The 19,877-nt window shown below is 44.4% G+C and overlaps 1 protein-coding gene across 3 annotated transcripts in view; it reads left to right on the top strand.

Moving 5' to 3' along the window:
* The window catches only part of DLG5 (discs large MAGUK scaffold protein 5), a 199,973-nt gene that overhangs the window by 62,356 nt on the left and 117,740 nt on the right, over positions 1-19,877 (top strand). The gene's annotated exons all lie outside the window — the stretch shown is intronic.

Raw genomic sequence — 19,877 nt, 5'->3', positions numbered from 1 at the left:
TTTCTTACTAACTTGTCTTTCAAGGATGTTCATCTACATATTCAAGACACCAGAGGCTTCTAAGGTTCACTGTGGGTCCCTTAACTTCCTGTTCCACACTACACTTTGGCCTGGTGACAGAACCCAAGTTCAGGCACTTTGGCCTGATGACACATACCCAAGTCATCAAGGTGACAAGTAGTTGCCTCAAGAAAGGCACTCTTGGTGTGATGTTTGGTTTCATTGACTGACCAAGGCCCAGTCACTCTAAGCAGAAAAGTCTGTGGGCATGCTGTTCGGCATGCTGGTTTGGTCATTTAGTCTCAAAAAGAGCTAATTGAAAACTCTTCCCCCGACTCAGCGTTCAACTGGAAAAAGAGATTTCCCTTTGACAATGGTGTGAGAAGGTTGTAGGCTATAATTCAAGTCCTCAACAGAAAGCATCTCTTGCTTAGGTCCTGTGTGGACCATTTGGCCAGGGTGGTTTTATGTTAAGACCTAGAACACTCGTTTTAATAATTTTATTAAGATAATGTTGAAGTAAAAAGAAAACGGTACAGAGTTTAAGCATAGAAGTTTCTGGTTATCCAGGAGTAAGGTACAGATTATCAAGGGGTGTGAAATCCGGTTTAGGAACTGGTGGTGTAAGGAATACATAATCTGCAATCTCCCCGATTTGGGGGTAAAAGTTTAACGGGTCAAAGTACAGACATTGAGGTATGGGGGTATGTTGTCCATATAATGGCTATGTTCAGGTGTGGAGTATAATGAGTGGATACGATGATGAGGATGGATCTACCCTCATTTGGTGGGATTTAATGTTCAGTGACTTTATGGTTCCAGTTCATATGGTCCAGTGGAAAAAGTCTCTCCGTCCCTTTCCCATAGTTGATGCACGATGTTGTACCGGCTCACACCTCCTGGTACTGTAGGTGGCCGGTGATGTGTTCGATGTAGATGTCCCTGGACCATCGGATGGTGTCCGAGACCATGAGGTGCCGCATGAGCCGTGCATAGCGTCGACCGATCCCACAGGTCCGCAGCACACGCTTGTTGCAGGGGTCCCAAGCGTCCAGGGCTCCGACGATCAGGGCATCCATCTGCACCTTGTAGCCCTTCGCTCTCAGGGTGTTGGCCAGGGGGACGTATTTTTCCAGCTTATGAGCTCGGGCTTCGCGGAAGTCCGGGGTCCTGGTCTCGAAGGAGAACGTGATGTCGACGAGGATGATCTTTTTCTGGGCCTCGTCGGTGACTACCATGTCAGGTCGCAACTGGCTGTCAGTACCGGGGATGGTGCAGTTCACGGCGACCTCCCCCAGGCGCAGTGCGATGGCTTTCACCAGGCGGTTCTGGATGGCGTTGTGGCGCAGCTGCCAGGCTCTGGAGTGGGGCTTGCAGCTGCACAGGACGTGGGGCAGGGTCTCGTTGGAGTAGCCGCACGTCCTGCAATGCTTGTCTCGGTTCCCGTGGCGGACAGCTCCGTTGAGCGGGACGCAGTTGAGCCGGGCGCGGTGGATGAACCGCCAGTCAGCAAAACGGATGAAGCCACCCCCGGCAAGGAAGCGGTTGCTGGCGTCCCACTTGCTGGTCAGTTCAAAGGCTTTACCCTGGTCCGGCTTACGATTCAGGGTTTCCATGTACAGTGAGTGGATGGCTGCCTTCAGGGTCCTCTCCAGCATGCCCCTGGCGCTCGGGGTGACAATGGTGTTGTCATCGGACCTGATCTGCGGCACCAGGACTCCCAGCTCCTGGCGCTCCTCGCACCACTCCCAGCGGCAGCCAATGCGCTTCCCCAGGTGACGCGTGGCATTGCGAGTGTGGGACCACAGTGAAGCGATGTTGCGCCCGTCCCGTCTGAATTTGCCATCCAGGGAACTGCTCAGGAAGCTGGCGGTGTCTTGGTTGGAGGGGGCTCTGCCGATCCACTTCCTTGTTGCATCATGGAGGGCTTTCGCTGCAATGTTCCTTACCATGGCGTCGGGACACGTCAGCAGGCGGAAGGCGTGGGTGATCAATGCAATGTCACACAGGTCACGCATGTGGGGGACATTGGCACCGCCATGCCTGTGGGCAATATAGATCAGCTCGTTGCTGGCTCTCTGGGGAAGGAACAGCCACTTCTTCACCAGCTGCCGGACGATCTTGTCTGCCTTGTTGAGGGGTACCTTCGCCGCGGTGGATCCCCTTAGGACGAACGAGATGCGGGGGATCAGGAAGGTGTTCAGGGCGTTTATCTTCTGCCACGGTGCTAGCAGGGAGGCGTCGATCTTGGCGGCATCCTGCAAGATCTCCTGGATGGTGTCCTCGGGTGTCTGCCGGACACAGAAACCTATCAGCGTGCTGAGGTGCTGGTATGCCTGCCCCTCTGCCAGGGAGATGACGGGCTCGCCCTGGATCTGGATCTCCCTTTTGCTGCTGTCGATGTGGAGAGTTGCGCGCACACTTTGCCGTGAAGCGGAGCCCCATCCAATCGGCAGCTTGACTGGTGGCATCTAGCATACGTTCGAGGTTCTGTGGGTCATCCGTGGTCAGGACCAGGTCGTCCGCGTAAGCCAGGACGCTCACCCTCTCACCGTGGAGGTTGAAGCCATGTGTGCCATTGGAGATCGCTCGCAGCAACTGCTCCATGGCGAGGTTTAAAGATGATGGGGCTGAGGGGACAGCCCTGCTTAACTCCGCTCCGGATCGGGATCTCGGCGGTCTCCCCTTCGACTGAGCAAATGGTGGTGCTGCTGCATCCCTCGTACACATCTCGGATCACACAAAGGAAGTTCTCTGGCATCCCGAACTCCTGGAGCGTGGCAAAGATGTGGTGGTGGGGCATGGACCCATGGACCCAGCCAGGTCGAGCTACAGTCTTGCCCCCTCTAACCTTGAGAGAAAGGGGTGCTCCAGGAGTCTGTTTGGAGGAAGTCCCTTTTTACTTAACAATATTAAGTTAAAGGACATGTGTTAAGTCTCCAGCTCCACCAGTTTGGAACAAACACAACGGGATGTTGAAGGGCTGGCTCTCCATTGCCCCAGGATTTCAGCTGCTTATAATATATTGAGAGGAAGGATCCCCTCCCTCACCCCCCAGGGATTACATTTATTATAACAGTAGTACCTGGGAAGCTTAGTCAAGGATTAGGGCCCCATTGTGCCAAATGCTGCACAAACCAATAACAGACTGGGTCAGACCCAATGTTCCTTCTAATATTTTACATCCATATGTGGAATGATTTTTGTTATGTGCACCAATATGGAGGTCATGTGTGGCGGTGGGGGGCTGAGGGGTTCAAAGTGTGGGAGGGGGCTCAGGGCTAGGGCAGAGGGTTGGAATGCAGGGGGGGTGTGGGCTCTGGGGTTGGATCAGGGATGAAGGGCTCAGAGTGTGGGGGTGGGGGGGGGCTCAGGGCTGGGATGCAAGGGGGTGAGGGCTCTGGCTGGGAGTGCGGGCTCTGGGGTGGGGCCAGGGATGAAGAGTCTGGGGTGCAGGCTGTCCTGGGGCTGCGGTGGGGAGAGAGGACTCCTCTAGCCATCTCTCACCACAGCAGCCTGGGGCTGGGGAAGAGGAGCCTCTCCCCCAGCCGCAGCAGCTCTGGTGGAGCCGGGGCCTGCGCCTGGCGAGAGGAGTCTCTCCCTGCTGCGCACCTGCACTGGCCTTAATAGCCTGCTACGCAGTTTAGAGGGATCTTCGGTCAGACCCTGCCCCACAGAGTTGACAGTGAATGTTATCTCATCCGTGTAGCTAAGAAACAGACTTGCAAATATCTTTTTTTACTTTTCATCTTGTTGAAAGCTTGGGGGGATCACTGTTACTCTGGTCCTTAATGCATGAGAAGTTACTTTAACGCCATTTTATATCCTAGATTTTTATTGCCTAGATTGAGAGGGCATTTTTGGAACAGATCATAGAAGCTCTGAAGCTAAGCTTCATGAAGCTGGTTTAAGAAAAAAAAAAAGTTTTACTTTCTTTACTTTGGCTTACCATGCGTTATCCAGCAAATAAACATAATGGTTCTTTATGGGTTGTATTGTACAAGACCTCATTTCTTAAGCTTTCCAGAAAATGATCGCTACTTGTATGTACCAGGCAAGCAGTGTTTGCTACTCTGGTAAATTGAGTACAATATGATTCATGTTAAGAGCAGTTCTTGCAGCATGCTAGGAGGATTAGTCTTCCCAGCCTCCTGTGGGAGCTAAGGAGGCTTTCCTGTTAAGAATACTGGAAAGCTTTCAAAGAAATCCTCACTTGTTTTTTTTTGTTTTTTTTGGGTCATTGTAATGTTCTGTAAGCTCACATGGTGAAACACATTCTTGCCCTGAATAAACTCTGAGTTGTATTTGAAAATAAAGACAACACTTAAATCAGCATCCCCCCCATATGTCTGAGTGACCTGATACTGATTTAAAATATCATGCTTTGTAATGTACCTCTCTCTGTCTACAGTTTAATGCCAAGAAGTTAGAATATGGTAATCGTTGAGACATTTTAGCATTTATTTAAACACTGATTTAGTCAGATCCTTGCTACTTACAGCAATTTAAAAGTATGAATGAGTTGGGAGTGCATTTGATATGACATTGGACCACCTCCATAATTACCAGTATTGCAAATGTTCTGTTTTTGGTAATATGGTGGCTGACAAACTTAAAATTGATGATCTTAATTAAACATTTTAGGTTGTGGTAATGAACATTGAAAATCAAGGGTGCTGTGATGAAAATTATGATAAGTGTATGTAGGACCGAAATCCTGCGAGACACTTTACAAGCAGGCAGGAGATTGATTTCTCATAATAAGGTGACTAGTAGTATTTAAAACTTAATTTATTCTTCACAATCACTAGGGAATCACCAGGGAGAATGATTTGGATATTTTTCTGATATATTAACTTCCAATGTTGCACTATTTTGCGGCACAGAAGGGCAGTAGTGATTTTCCAAGGACCACACTTCCATATGCATTTCCATAAATTGCATTCTGTGTCAATTTGTAGTCGATGGCATTTGTATATCGTAACACGTTACATCTATACATCTATACATGTAGCTTTCAGTGGAACCCCCTCCCCCCCCCTCCCCCCCCCCCCCCCCCCCCGTTAATCAGTCATTAAGGTGAAAGAATCGACATTCAAAGGCTAGGATATGGTTGAAAATTTTACTTAATTTCTTCCCTTTTGAGTTTATACCTATAAAATATGGTTTCTTAATATAAGAAATTATCGAATTAAGGCAGCACATTCTATAAATCGTACGGGAATTAGTTATATAACCATACATGAGGTAGATTACAGCACAGCATGTACACCAATATTTTCATGTTGGGAACCAGCCTTAAAGGATTTTCAGAAAGGTCAGCTCACTCACACTTGGGAAATCAGACTCCTGATGGAGAGCTGTCTTGTCATAAAGGTAGGATCTCATCTGTTGAAATGTTATGGTAGTGTAAAGTCCTACGGCTTGTCAAGTAGAAAATGAACTGAGTAAAGTAGACAATAAAAGGTCACAAACCAAGAGCAAGTAGGCAAAGGTAAAAGCAGTTGCTTTTCAGTGCTGTACTCCATTCTAAACATGGAATGTTGCAGGATTTTTTCTTGCACAAGTAATAACTACGTAGGTTATTGTTGCTTGAAATACTAACTTCTCCCTTTCCCTTTGTGAAGCCCCATCACGAGGAGCATTGAGTACTGACACAGTCAGGGGACAAGGCTGATCACTGAGTCATTCTATCAATTGTCCAGGGAATGGAAAGAAAAGTGGTGGAGAACCATGGCAACTGTGGACTTCATTGCTGTGTGGAGGCCTTGATGTATGTTTGTCTAGTGATCATAAATGTAAGATACTCCGTCCCCTGGCATGAACAGTGCTTGAAATGAATGCAGGTAAAACGGTGGCATGTCTACAAATTTTATAGTAACTTAAGCTTTTTACAAAAAATTTCCCCACCCACCCGTCTAAGCCAGAGTACAAAGTAACAAGGCTATGGCAGGTTTCAGAGTAACAGCCGTGTTAGTCCGTATTCGCAAAAGGAAAAGGAGTACTTGTGGCACCTTAGAGACTAACCAATTTATTTGAGCATAAGCTTTCGTGAGCTACAGCTCACTTCATCGGACTGCTTGTATGCTCTCAATCTAGGCACTGGCACCAACCTCCTACCCTGTGGACAGGAGGTGCCAGAAACTCGGTAAATTTTAACTTGTGGACCTTTTTACATAATTTCTCCATCTTTTGTATGAAAAGGGGATGGTTTGGCCCAGTGTTCTGAATGCAACAAACAAGGACAAATAATAAGAAAATATGTGGGTAATAGCAAGCATATCCTAACAGAGATCATGTTACACAAAAGGCAAAGGAAGCAATCTTTCCCCCTTATTCCCGCCCTCCCCGCCTCACTTTTTTTTTCTCTCCTATTCTCTCTTCTTGCTTTTTATTGCCTTCTGGTCTTCAGATGATTCTCAAGAATATTCCAGTGACCCAGATCCTCTGAAAAGCTTTTTTGTAAAATCTTTTCAATATAACTCACTACCAGCAACTAATCTTTCAGAAAAGTCTGTAGAACTAGCACAGTTGTTGCTATGGAGAGGTGAGAGGTTCCTGGGTTTTTTTCCTTGTACCTGCCTGATTCAGTCTACAATTGATTGCTTCCCATCTTCCACCCCACTACATCAATGAAAAGTGACTAGGAAATTAACACTTTCCCAGATATAAATGTTCAGTATTTTACCACTTACTATCTCACAATCAGATGCTGTGTCTGTGTACACGATGGGGCGCTAGGAACTCCAGAATCTGAATCCTGGCTCTTGCACTAATCTCTCTGGCCTTATGCAAGTTCCTTAACCCTTCTGTGTCTCAGGTTACATAGGAATTGCGATACTGAATCAGACCAGAAGTCACCAGTAGCAATCTCTACTAACTATTTCTGAGGAAGGTGCAAGAAACCTTGGAGTTACGGAAATTCCTGCCCCCAGGAAAAGTTTACTTTTTAACCTCCAATAATTAAAGCATGTTGTCGGCCCTAAAGCAGCTAGCCTATATTTTTACAGTATTATAACGTAACTTGTAAAAGGGAAATCATGTTCTTAACAACCTCGCAGAAGCACTGAGGGTTAAAGTCTATAAAGCACTTGAAAGGTAATTCTAGTCATTTGGTGCTTTATAAAGTAGTTTAGTGTTCTATTTTGCATTAGAATTTTATACTGTGGGGCACAATATTAAGGAATCTAAAATTATTTTACATACTAAAATTTTGGGTAAAAGTGTTTTTAAAAGTGTGAGGGGTGGGGGAGGACGAAAGTTAGCTTCACTTGCATAATTAAACCTGATTTTTCTTTCCTTCATTGGCAAGTTCTAGCCTTTTTATTAGGAATCCCAGTCAGCCTTAAAGTGAAGTGATTGTGAAACACCTGAAATAAAGATGGCACAGACAGAAGCCAACTTCCTGTTGAACTAGTGCAGTACATTCAGAGCTTTTTATGTAAGCATCACATGACTTACAAGAAGAACTTAGCACTTGAATGACTATGTATTTTACGGCTTCTGACAAACCTTACCACACAGACTTCTAAGAAAAGAATAGGCTCAGAGATAAAGCATGGCAGATCCATGTGATTCTTCAGCTCCTTGGTCAGTTTTTCCTGTGATGTGAAAGGCAAAGGGAACGTGGTAATCTGGGTCATTTCCAGTTTGAGTCAAACTTTTTAACTCCCCCACAGCAAGTGGGAGTCCTGCCAAAGTCAGTTTAATTTTGTGCACTGAGATGTGGATAAACAAATGTTTGTCACACTGCCTTCTCATCCTGCGTATTGGGCCTCCGTCAGAAAGTGTTTGCTGACAAGAAGTTGAATTAGCTGGTGCCTGTGGGGAATTGGGCAGCAGACAAAGTGCAGGGAAAAGTGGAGTTTAATCATGGAAATTCGCAGCAGAGGGTAGGAAGAGAGAGTTGCTTGATGTCACTGTAGTTCAGAGGTGTAGTGAAAGGAGTATATGAAAAGTAGCTGCTCATTTTGGGCTCAGTCCTGTAAAGTGTTAAGCTCTCTGGTTTCAGTTCAGTAAAGCAGTTAATCACATGCTTAACTTTAAACCTGAGACTACGTATGTGCTTAAAGTTAGGTGTGTGCCTAAGGATTGGAGGACTGGGCCCAGAGTGCTCAGTACCTTGCAGGATTGACCCCCTAGAATCTCTGAAGTTAAACTAGAGCTCTGAAGATGTTTGTGCGTATCTGGTTGTTCAAAATTCCTACATCTGAAGCAAACAGATTCATTCAAACAGAACCTCTTCTCATGTTAAAGGAGCATGCCACAGTAAATGTTCATTTCATCAAGCAAAGCTTACTAATTGAGAATGCTTGCCCTCTTAAGTTCTAAATAACTGTCAGATGCTACAGCAGATTTTAGGAAATTGGAGAGGGTGAGAGTTCATAAGTGGTTTTGAATTTAATTTAGAGGTTCTGAATTGAATTACAGATTTAAACCTATTATTTTAATTTGAGTTTTAATGTGCTTTTGTGAACGAATGTTTAAGACTAAAAAAGCATGTGGCAATAAATTCCTTCAACAGGAATGACATTAGCAGCATACGTAGAATTGACAGAGTTTGGGCAGTTTACTTAAGCTGTCTGTATCTTAAGTTACCAGTCTGTATAATGGAGATACCTACTTGTGAGCGTGGCCCAGTTCAATGTGACATTGGTGTGTGTGTGTGAGAAGATGGTAGTTTGAGTTGTTGTTATGACAGGTGGCCGTGTGTGTGTGTGGGGGGGGGGGGGGGGCTAGTAGCCCTGAAATCCTTCTTATTTCAAAATTGTGTAATATGGATAGACTTTTGGTCAACTGGCTACTTGGCAGCAAGTCAGCAGTCAGTTGCAGGGGTACCCTGGTTTGGCTCTGTGCGCTCACTTTCTTGCAGAAGGAGCTAATCATGTCTGTTTGGGCATAGCAAAATGTTGGTTTGTCTTTTTTTTTTTTTTTTTTTTTTAAATTTTATTTTAATGTCTATTCCAAATGCAGCTGATGCACAGTATTGTGTGGTGCTTGATGATTTGTGGTTAGAGAGACAGAAGAAGAGAAATGTTTTCATTTAATTACTGTGGGATCCATCTTTTAATCTCATCCCTGTCCTTCCCCCCACCCCCTTCAACTGCCTCCACTGGTCTCCCATATGGAGTTTTGTGGCATCAGCTGCTTGTACTAAGTACTTGCATGCCAGAACTGCATTGCCTGGTGGCTAGGTCTGTGACTTGGCATTGTTAATGAGGAATTAGCAGCATTTGACAGTTGGCATTCTCTTTGGATGCTTTACTCTTCCCCCCCCCCCCCCCCATTATCTTTCCTAAACTGGGAGAATGAGTCATACTAAACTCAAATGGAAATGAATGGCTCAATGTTGTAGGTCTGTGGAGGGGAAGGAAGGAAATGGGAGTCCACTACCTCTCAGGTTTGCTCTCTGAAGATAATAAATCATGGTATAATCCTGTTCTGCGTTTGCTCAGAGTTCCGGGACCAAATCCAGAGCTGCATTTAAGGTACTTAAGTGGCTGCTTTATTGCCAGGCCAATAAATACAAGAGTTGTTCAAGGAAATCTGATGATCGGAGCAAGTTGTAAATGAACATTTTAAAATTCCTAATAAAATAGGAAGTGCAGTGAATGTTGGTACAGGCTGACATTGCAGGATTAGGACCTAAATCATGACATGAAATAGCAAATAAGAATTGCCCCATATATCAGTCCTGCTGTGCAACAGAGGAAAAAATGGCTGATGTTTTGTCTTCATCTTTGTGTTTTTCTTTATACAGCTACGAAAACTACAAGTGAGAGATTTCAGAGTAGCAGCCATGTTAGTCTGTATCTGCAAAAAGAAAAGGAGTACTTGTGGCACCTTAGAGACAAACAAATTTATTTGAGCATAAGGTTTCGTGAACTACAGCTCACTTCATCGGATGCATGAGAGTGTGTGCATATAAAAGTCACTGTTCGTTTTGAACTGTGACTGTAATGCACTGTGTGTTTATCAAAATCTGATTATTTCATATTGTAATCTCGAAATTTGTTGAAAGGGAAGGTTATTGTTCTGAGTCTGTGGCTTGAAATGAAGTGTAACAAAGTTTTGTACTAAGGGACTGTATCTTGGAATACAAGGAAACAAAATGACCTGTTGAAAGACAAGTAGCAGAGTGTGGAGTACAGTACTTCTTTATTATAGCATAAACTTCTTTAATCACCACTTTATTTCATTAATTTTTTTACATTATATACTTAACTCTTAACACCACAGAGTTGCTTTGGGTAATATTCCACCTTTTTGCCATGTTGATGACTCCAAAAGTGCAAATGTCAATTAAAATTTTGTTTTGAAAAATCGAAGTGCCTATTTGAATTTTGTTAGTATAATGCTTCCCATCTTTATTGAAAAAACAAAACAAATATCCGCATAGGAATCAGAACAGTATTTGCATCCACCTGATCTGTCTGTGTGAAAATGGAACTGCACGAGCCAACCTGTTGAAAAATAGTGATCTTTTTAATTAAATGTTCCCTGTTCCCAGTTGGGTGACTTTTGTGTTCCTCTAATTTAAGATTTTCTGTGAAAATTTGATGAAGTGGCCATTTCCATTTTTTAAAATCTAAAAATTGTAATTTTGAAATTGCTATGGAAAATGAACCACTTTTGTCAAATACTTTACAAAATATCTATTAGAGGTAGTGATAAAATGCCAAAGAATTCAGCGTTTGTGTAGTTTTGCCTTTTGTTATATTTCCCACCCCTTTCCAGTACAACTCTATTCCCAGGCTAATGAAATAGGAACAGGTTAGAACAATAGTTTAAACACTGGATCACTTTGACTAGTCTCAGGCAGTGGTAGCTGACAGGAGTGCAGTATTTCACATAAGACACTATTTTGCCAATATGTAAACACTGGTATAGGGGTAATTCCAACACCATGAAGCACTTATCAACCCAGCAATTATTGATACTGAATATTAAGATGACATAAGTTCCAGACAATGGCCTAATTTCCCCTCCAGTACATTAAAACAAAACAAAACCAAACCCATCGGGTACGCATGCTGCAGGTGAGCAGACACTAAGGCCATGTCTCCACTACAAAGTTAAGTTAACTTCATGTAAGTCAACGTTGAGCCTCCGATTTTAGCCAGTCGATTATGCATGTCCACACTATGCTCCTTGTGTCGGCAGTCCTCACTAGCAGGGCTTGCATCGATGCACAGAGCACTGCACTGTGGGTAGTTATCCCACAGTGCACATAGCCGAGTAGAATTTTGGGTTGGGCTTGCAATGCCTTATGGGACCAAAATATTGGCGCGGGTGGTTATGGGAACATGGAGTTAGCTTCCCATGATGCAGTTACCTCCCTCCCTGAAATCAACAGCAAACAAGCCAAGCTTTTTTGTGTGCCTTTTTTTGTAAGCCTGGGTTACCTGCACGGATGTCATAGCACCATAAGCATGGACCCTGCTCAACTGTACACTGTTGTCGTGAGCATTACAAACACTTTGCGCCTTATCCTGCAGTATTTACACAGCCGATACAGGAGCCACCACGTGGAACAATGTAATGCCATGCAAACAGCCCAGCTGGAAAACATAGAGCGGAGCAGTTAGGAGTTGCTGATGACTGTCATGCATCACCTTGACACAGTTGAGCGTCGTTTCTGGGTCTGGGAACAAGCACTGATGGGTGGGACGGCATTGTTATGTAGCTATGGGATAATGAGCAGTGGATGCAGAGCTTTCAAATGCATAGGGCCACTTCCCAGGAACTGTGTAAAGAGTTTTCCCTACCCTGAAGCGCAGCAACACTAAAATGAAAGCTGCTCTGACCAGTCTGCTACCGGTCAGTGGGGCATCAGTTTGGAGTGGGTAAATCTACCATGGGATCTGTTGTGATCCAAGTTTGCAGGGCCATTAACAGACTTCTGCTAAGAAGAGTAGTGACTCTGCACAATGTGCAGGACACAGTGGATGATTTTGCTACGATGGGGTTCCCTAACTGCGGTGGGGCAATAGATGGAACACATATCCCTACCTTGGCATCATACCAAAAGAGTACATAAACCAAAAGGGGTACTTCTCAATAATGTTGCAAGCGCTGGTGGATCACAGGGGCCGTTTCACCCACATCAACATGGGATTGTTGGGAAAAGTGCATGAAGCATGCATCCTTAGGAACGCAGGTCTGTTCAGAAAGCTGCAAGCAGGGACTTTCTTTCCAGATTGCAAAATAACCATTGGTGATGTTGAAATGCCAATCGTGATCCTGGGAGATCCAGCATATCCCTTGCCGCCATGGCTCATGAAGCCGTACACAGGCAGCCTGGACAGCAGTAAAGACCGGTTCAGCCATAGGCTGAGCAAGTGCAGAATGGTGGTGGAACATGCCTTTGCATGTTTTAAAGGTCGCTGGTGGTGTTTGCTTACTACGTTAGACCTCAGTGAAAGCAATAATCCCGTTGTTGCTGCCTGCTGTGTGCTCCATAATATCTGTGAAACAAAGGGAGAAAAATTTCTGGCAGGGATGAGGAGTTTAGGCAGATTGCCTGGCAGCCAGTTTTGAGCAGCCAGACACCAGGGCAATAAGAGCACATCAAGGAGCTCTGTGTCTCCATGAGGCTTTGAAAACCAGTTTCAGCAATGAGCCAGAGTAATGTGACACTAATCTATGTTGTTCCTTACTAAACTGTCCCCTCCTTTGCATTTTCTCCCCTGTAAACTCCACCCTCATCAACCATTGTGTGGTGAATGAATAAAGAGCCTTTTCTCCTCAATCCGTTAAGTTTTATTATGCACACAAACAGAGACTGCAAGGAAAAGTAAAATAACCTGGGGCAAAAGGGCTGATAACACTCTGGGGGGGCGGGGGGGAGAGAAACTAGGAAAGCTTGCTTACAGATGCACTGCAATAACAATCAAAGGTGTGGGAATGGGTGCCTTCTGGTCCTTGTACCCTCCCCTGGTGTTGAGTGCAAGGGATACTGAACTTTCCCGCCCCACCTTATAGGATGTTTTGGGGAGGCAGAAGTAGAACTGGGCGGTGATGGCAGCAGGTTCAGCATAGGCTGCGGAGGGACTCTGGCATTCAGCTTCCTTTCTTGAACCTCAACCAGACGCCTCAACATATCTGGTTGCTCCTTCATAATCTGCAGCATCTCTTCCTGCGTGGCATGTTCTTGTTCCTTGCATGCTCTCCTGTCCTCCCAGTCCAGGTTCTCGGACAGTGTAATACTCCATGCTCTGATCTCAGTCTTATCACTCTCGGAGGCATGCATCAACTCACTGAACATGTGCTCTCGAGTCTTCTTTTTCCACCTTCTACTCTGTGAAAGTCTCTGTCCCGGTGTAGAGAATGTGCTGATGGACAAGGTTTCAGTTGCAAGGAATGCAAAGCACAAGGGTAGCATTGACAGTGCATACGTTGTTTCTGGTGCAAGGTTAATTTTTTTTATAACCCCCCCTCTCCCCACCCCTCAATACACTTCATTGCAAGCCACAACATAATCACAACCATTGGCTATTGCAAGAGTCACTTTGCTGCTCCAGCCATGGTAAGGCCACGAGGCATGGACGAGAGGTCTTGTGCTGTTGCTGCTTTTGTGAAAGACATACATGGGATTGCAGGTTGGAACTTGAGAAAAGCCTCCTTTTCCCCCAGCAACCTGGGTGGTGCTTGAGGACAGGCACCAGTGTTCAAAGCCCCGCAAACAGTTCTTGTTTTTTACAAAAGCGGCACCAAGTTGTGTGTGTGTGTGTGTGTGTAGACCAACAGGAAGCCGCCACCCCCCCTTTTTTTCAATGCTGCTTGTAATATGCTGTGATCTCTTCCAACCACGGCACTTTTGGGAAAGCATGGTTGTGTGACCCAGAAATTCCCAAATGGGGGGCGGATTACTTGTTGAATTGTTTGCGGTTTAAGGGCTAGCATTCAAAAATTCCCCCCATTTCCCCTAGGTGACCCTGTGCTATATCACTCTCCTGAGGGTAACAGAGGCAGCAAGGCAGCAGATGCTCCAAGCATCTGGGTACAGACCTGGTCCTTATGCTGTGTGCTGCAGTGATGCCAGCAGAGTTAATACTGAAGGGGTGCGGGAAAGTGTCCTACCGTGGTGGACGAAATAAGGCAGTCCTTCCCAGAAACCTTTTGCAAAGGATTGCAGAGTACCTTCATGAAAGCTTCTTACAGATCTCCATGGAGGATTCCAGGGCTATCCCCATGCACATAAACAGTTTTTCTTTCTTGGTGAGCACCCTCTGTGTAGCTGGAGTGGCCACCGATACCCACTACTCCTACTTTTTTGTTCAGATTAAACATAAGAAAATAACAGCATGTAACCCCTACAGTTTGATTGCAAATGTGTACTCACCAGAGGTGCCTTCCCTGGCATCACGCTTCGCTGCCTTTGAAGGGATGGGCTCCAGGGTTAAAAATAGTTCTTGGCTGTCAGGGATAATGGATCCTCTGCTTGCCTGCCTCATATTCTTTTCCTCTTCCTCATCAACAATGTCCTCCTGGTTGTTGCTTGAGGTCGCCGGGGGCTTCTGGCAGGTACCCACAGAGCATTTAGGGATAATGGTGGGGTCACCATTGAGAATTGCATGCAGCTCCTCATAAAAGCGGCATGTCTGTGGGACAGAACCAGAATGACTGTTCGCCCCCCTTGTCTTCTGGTATGCTTGCCGAAGCTCTTTTATTTTCACATGGCGCTGCTGGGTGTCCCTGGAGTAGCTCTTCTCCCCCATGCCCTGCACGATCTTGGGATAGATGCCAGCGTTTCTTCTGCTGGATCGGAGCTCTGCCTGCACAGACTTTTCTCCCCACGCAGCAATCCAATCCACCACGTCCTGTGTACTCCGTGCTGGAGCATGTTTGCGGCTTTGAGTCTCCATGATCAGCTGTGCTGGTGAGCGCTCTGTGCTGATCAAACAGCAAATAAAAATTCAAAAGTTCTCTGGGGCTTTAACAGAGGAGCGGCTATTTCCTGTGTACTTGGCTGATGTGCAGTGGAGTTGAAAGTGTTCTCTAGAGTGGTCACAGCAGAGCACTGTGGGACACCTCCTGGAGGCCAATTCATTCGAATTACACAACACAGTGTCTACATTATCCCCATGTCAACCCGTGGATGTGAAATCAAGCACTATGCCTTTTGCGGAGGTGGAGTACAGAAGTCCACTTCACAGGCCACTTAGGTCGGCGGAAGGGACTCGGTTGTGCACAAACATTATTAGATAGACTTAATGTGACTTATGTAACCTAAGTTTGTAGTGTAGACTAGGCCTAACTTTTCCGTAGGTATTGCCATGAAGAACCGGAAAAGCAAGGGGGGGCGGGGTGTGATGAGAGCTATGAATGGATAGATACTTATCCCTTCCTCTTGGATGTAGGTGTTCAGGTGGCAGTATGCCATCTGTCAGATTTTTGCCCCTATAATTTTCACCAGCAGCTATACTGCACCTTCCCACTATCTCTAGGAATAAGTTACGCTTTTCTTATCTAGACCATCTTGGTGTATTTCACAAAATGAAATTCTAATTCTATTACAGAGAGTTTGCCTCCTTTTTAAATACTGGGCTTGCTTGTTTTGAGCAAATTCAACCCTTTTGAAGATGAATAAAAACAGTGATCTAACAAAATGAGATTTTATCCATTGTTGAAGAATCTACTGTGGATTTTGAGAGACAACCTGTACTGTCTTATTGAAAATGTTTAAAATCAGGTCAACAACAGCAGACCAAATTTTTCACTCTTCTTGGTCACATTCTTCTTACAATATCAGAAGTAAGAGCTTTACTTCTGTGTGTGTTGTACATTCCTATAAAACCTACCGTGACGGGTTGGATCACAGAAACCCCCTGGGGAGCTGCCACCTGATGTGCCAAGACTACTTCTGCTCCTGCTTTCCTGCCCTGCCATCTTAGGACTCCAGCACCCTGCTTGGTTTGAGCCAGACCCGCTAGCCTGCTGTAAACCCAGACCCAGGTCTGAACCATGTCCCCTAACAGCTGTAGGCTCAATTAAAAGTAGCTTACAGAAGTGTTCCTATCCTTGACACTCAGATGCTCAACTCCCAATGGGGTCCAAACCCTGAATAAATACGTTTTACCCTGTATAAAGCTTATACAGGGTAAACTGATAAATTGTTCACCCTCTATAACACTGATAGAGAAATATGCACAGCTGTTTGCTGTCCCCCCCCCCCCAAAGTATTCATACATACTCTGGGTTAATAAGTAAAAAGTGATTTTAATAAATACAGAAAGTAGGATTTAAGTAGTTCCAAGTAGTAACAGACAGAACAAAATGAATTACCAAGCAAAATAAAATAAAACCTGCAAGCCTATGTCTAATAAAACTGAATACAGACAAAACCTCACCAGTTCCACTAATTTTCCTTTTACAGACTAATCTCCTTCTAGTCTGGGTCCAGCAATCACTCTCACCCCCTGTAGTTACTGCCTTTTGTTCCAGTTTCTTACTGGTATCCCTGGGGGTGGAGAGGCCATCTCCTTAGCCAGCTGAAGACAAAATGGAGGGGGTCTCCATAGACTTGCTCTTGTGGGTGGAGACCCGTCCTCTCTCCTATGCAAAGTCCAGCTCCAAGATGGAGTTCTGGAGTCACCTGGGCAAGTCACATGTCCATACACGACTCTCAGTTTCTTACCAGGTAGCAGCCATGGGTCACATGCTACCTTGAACGTCCTCAAGTCGACTTCTTATGTGGATTGGAGCATTCCAAGATGCATTGTACTTTAAGTGCTTCTTGATTTGCACATACCTTTCTCAAGAAGCTGACCAAATGCTTTACAAAGGTTACTTAAAAATCAAGCCAGTACACAGCCAATATTCAGAACTTCGAATACAAAAATGACACATGCATACGAATAGGATTAATAGATTCGGTAGATCATAACCTCTACAGAGATATGTCGCATATGTAGCATAAAACATATTCTAGTTATGTCATCTATACATTCATAAGCATATCTTCATAAAGCCTTATGGGGGGCACCGTCACAGCTACCAAGGGGGACCTCTTTAAAAATGCCCATCTTTTAAAGATTGCACTTCTTTGAGAGAGAGAGAGAGATTGCAGCAGATGGATGGGATGCAGAACAAAATTTCTATTGCTGAAAAAATATTGGTTGGGCCAACTGGGCATGTGGGGAGGGGGAGATGATGATGATCTTGGACCCGCAAGATATGTATCAAACATCACCTTGATAGGATACCAGGGTACAAACATTTTTCCCATTTATGGTTTCTTTTCTTTACTTAAGCCCTGGTACTACATGTGCATAAGCAGAGTCTCATGCTCGTGCAGTACCATGGTGCATTTGCAGGCTTGGGGCCTTACGTTATCAGCTGGTTAAGGAAGGAGCCTGTCTCATCACGTGTCATAAATTCCCTAACATGCTTTTAGCACTATGTAAGTGATGATAAATGCTATACCTATAATCCATTTTTTGACTGCTGCTTGAAGGTATGTTTCCACAGCATATCCATTGTATGCGAATCTGTCAGCCATCCTTAGCTAGGAAAGATGGAGTGTTTGAATCTCAGCCAAAACCTAAAGGGGTCAGCTTTTTTTTTTTTTAAGCTCAAGACAAGTGACGTTCTGGACAATCATGGTGTCTTCGGTGTCTATTACAAATTTCAGGCTGAGTATTAAGTGTGAGTGTTGATAGGATGTCCTGCTGGGGTGACAAGGAGAAAAGTCTGTGCTAATTTTTATTCTATTTTTCAACTTCTCTACAGTGCTAATGATTGTAATATCTGAGTGCCTCATGATCATCTATTAACTTAACCTATTAACTTTCCCGGGGAAATATATTTAAAGATTGGGAAATTGAGCTACAGAAAATAAATGATTGCCATTGTTAGAGGTGGGAACAGAACCCTGATCTTGTGAGTCAAAGTCAGCAGCCTTAATCACAAGAACATCTTTTCTCTCCACTTATCAGTCAGTCCCTTGTGTCACTGTGACACCTTGCAGAGTAGTAAATTTAGCTATCTACAAATCCACAGTGAAACGGTTTCTAGAGAAAAATCTGAATTTTGGGAGTTGGAGCACTCCTGGGTTATAATTTATCAGGAGCTCTTGGAAAGGGCCAGAAGCCATTTTCAATGCCTGTGACAAAAGGTTTTTTTTGTTGTACTCCTAAAAGGAAACGGGTGATGAGGGTAGGTGATTTTGTAAGGTGATTGATTAGCTTTCACATTTAAAGACATGCATTCAGATTCTGCTCAAGTACTATGTTAATTTGATCTCACCCTAGTATACATTGTCGGTTGTAAAAGCTCCCACTTAATTTAATAAGGCGTTGGCCAATTTTTGTTCAAACCCCCTCCCCCCCCCCAGGTCTTAGCTACAAGACACGCTAAGGGTCATTATGGAGGTGTGGAAGAAGTTTATGCCGAGAGACGCTGATTGATTGATTCTAGTGGGTGTTCAGAGTATCTTACTTTTAATGAGCAGTAACAAAGAAAACTCGTTTTACCAAATCAAAAACTTCGGAAGTGTGTGTGTTGGGGGGGAAAGGTAACTAATGTAGTGTCCTCTGAAACCGTTGTATCAAAGTGACATACTTGTCATATGTGTTTTTATAATATACAACTTACATAATCAATTAGAATTATTCAATAAGCAGTGCATTTTGAAACTTTCTTTGCAAAAAGTTGTCAGGTAAAATAACCCAATTCCTTTTGTGTGTATTTTTTTTGTTAGTGAAGCTAGAGAGTCTGCTTCAAAGGATTGATTGTGGCAACACCATACTTTTCTGACATTGCTCTCATCTTTGTAGCATTTGCTTCTGTTTTATCAAATTCAGGGCCAGATCCTCAGCTAGTGTAAATTGGCATAGCTCCATTGAAATCCATGAAGCTACACCAGTTTATTCCAGCTGAAGATCTGGGCCTCCGTTTTTGATACTAATTTTATTTTGTACTGTGAGGTGGGGGTGGGGGTGCAGAGACGTGACAGAGGAAGCTTCTGTTATTTGTATATGTCTTCTCTTTCCTCCTTCAAATAACCAGTTGGTCTTTTTTGGGGAGTGGGGGGTAGGATGAGACATATCTGAAAGGATGGAAAGCAAGAGAGACTTCCATCTTCCTCTTATTTCCTAGTCCTTTTTTTGCTTCCTGTACTGGAAACATAGATTCCAGTGTTTCAGCTGTTAATCCCAAGGAACCTGGAAGAAACAAACCTTAAAGCATGAGAGGAAAGAATTAGGAGAATAAAAGAGAAGAGGCTTTCACAGCCACGTTCAGCCTAAGGGCAGGTTCCTGGAGGATGGACTTCATATCCCAGTGGAAATTCCCTTGTTGTGCCACTTATCTTATAGTTGATAACCCCCTTCCCTCACTCTTTTTTCTGTGGTGGAGTTTTTTTGGGGGGTGAGTGGGGAGGAGATGGAGTTCTGTTTGATAGCCAGCTCTTCAATTAAGACCTGTCTTTCTGTTCTTGTAAATAAATTTTAGCTTACTTTCTTCTTCATAATAATAAAAGATCCCAGCCTTCAGTATCTTCCAATATTAGCAAAATAGTGTTGAGGCTCTCCTCTTGTAAGAGTGGCTACTTGAAAGAAGCAAATGGAAGCAGCCTGGATTTATTGAAGCCCAGGCAGTGAAATTAGTCCTTTAAGCTTGGGAATGGCTTCTTGAGGGTCAGCATATCCTAATTAGGTGCCATGATCAGATAGAAGATCTGGTGTGTCTCAAAAACAGGAAAGCGCCTGTAGTGTAGGCCTCCTTCTGGAAGTCTTGCACTATGCTGGACATTACTGTCTCTTAAGTTCTGGGAGAAGTAATTGTTTGATTAGGGGTAATGCAGCTGAATAAGAATGGTTAATGAAAAAGGAAGCCAGTGACCACAGGTATTCCGATTACTGTGATACCATTCT

This window comes from Natator depressus, chromosome 7 (assembly GCF_965152275.1).
Source record: "Natator depressus isolate rNatDep1 chromosome 7, rNatDep2.hap1, whole genome shotgun sequence".
NCBI lineage: Eukaryota > Metazoa > Chordata > Testudines > Cheloniidae > Natator > Natator depressus.
This window is presented reverse-complemented; position numbering and strand designations above follow the sequence as displayed.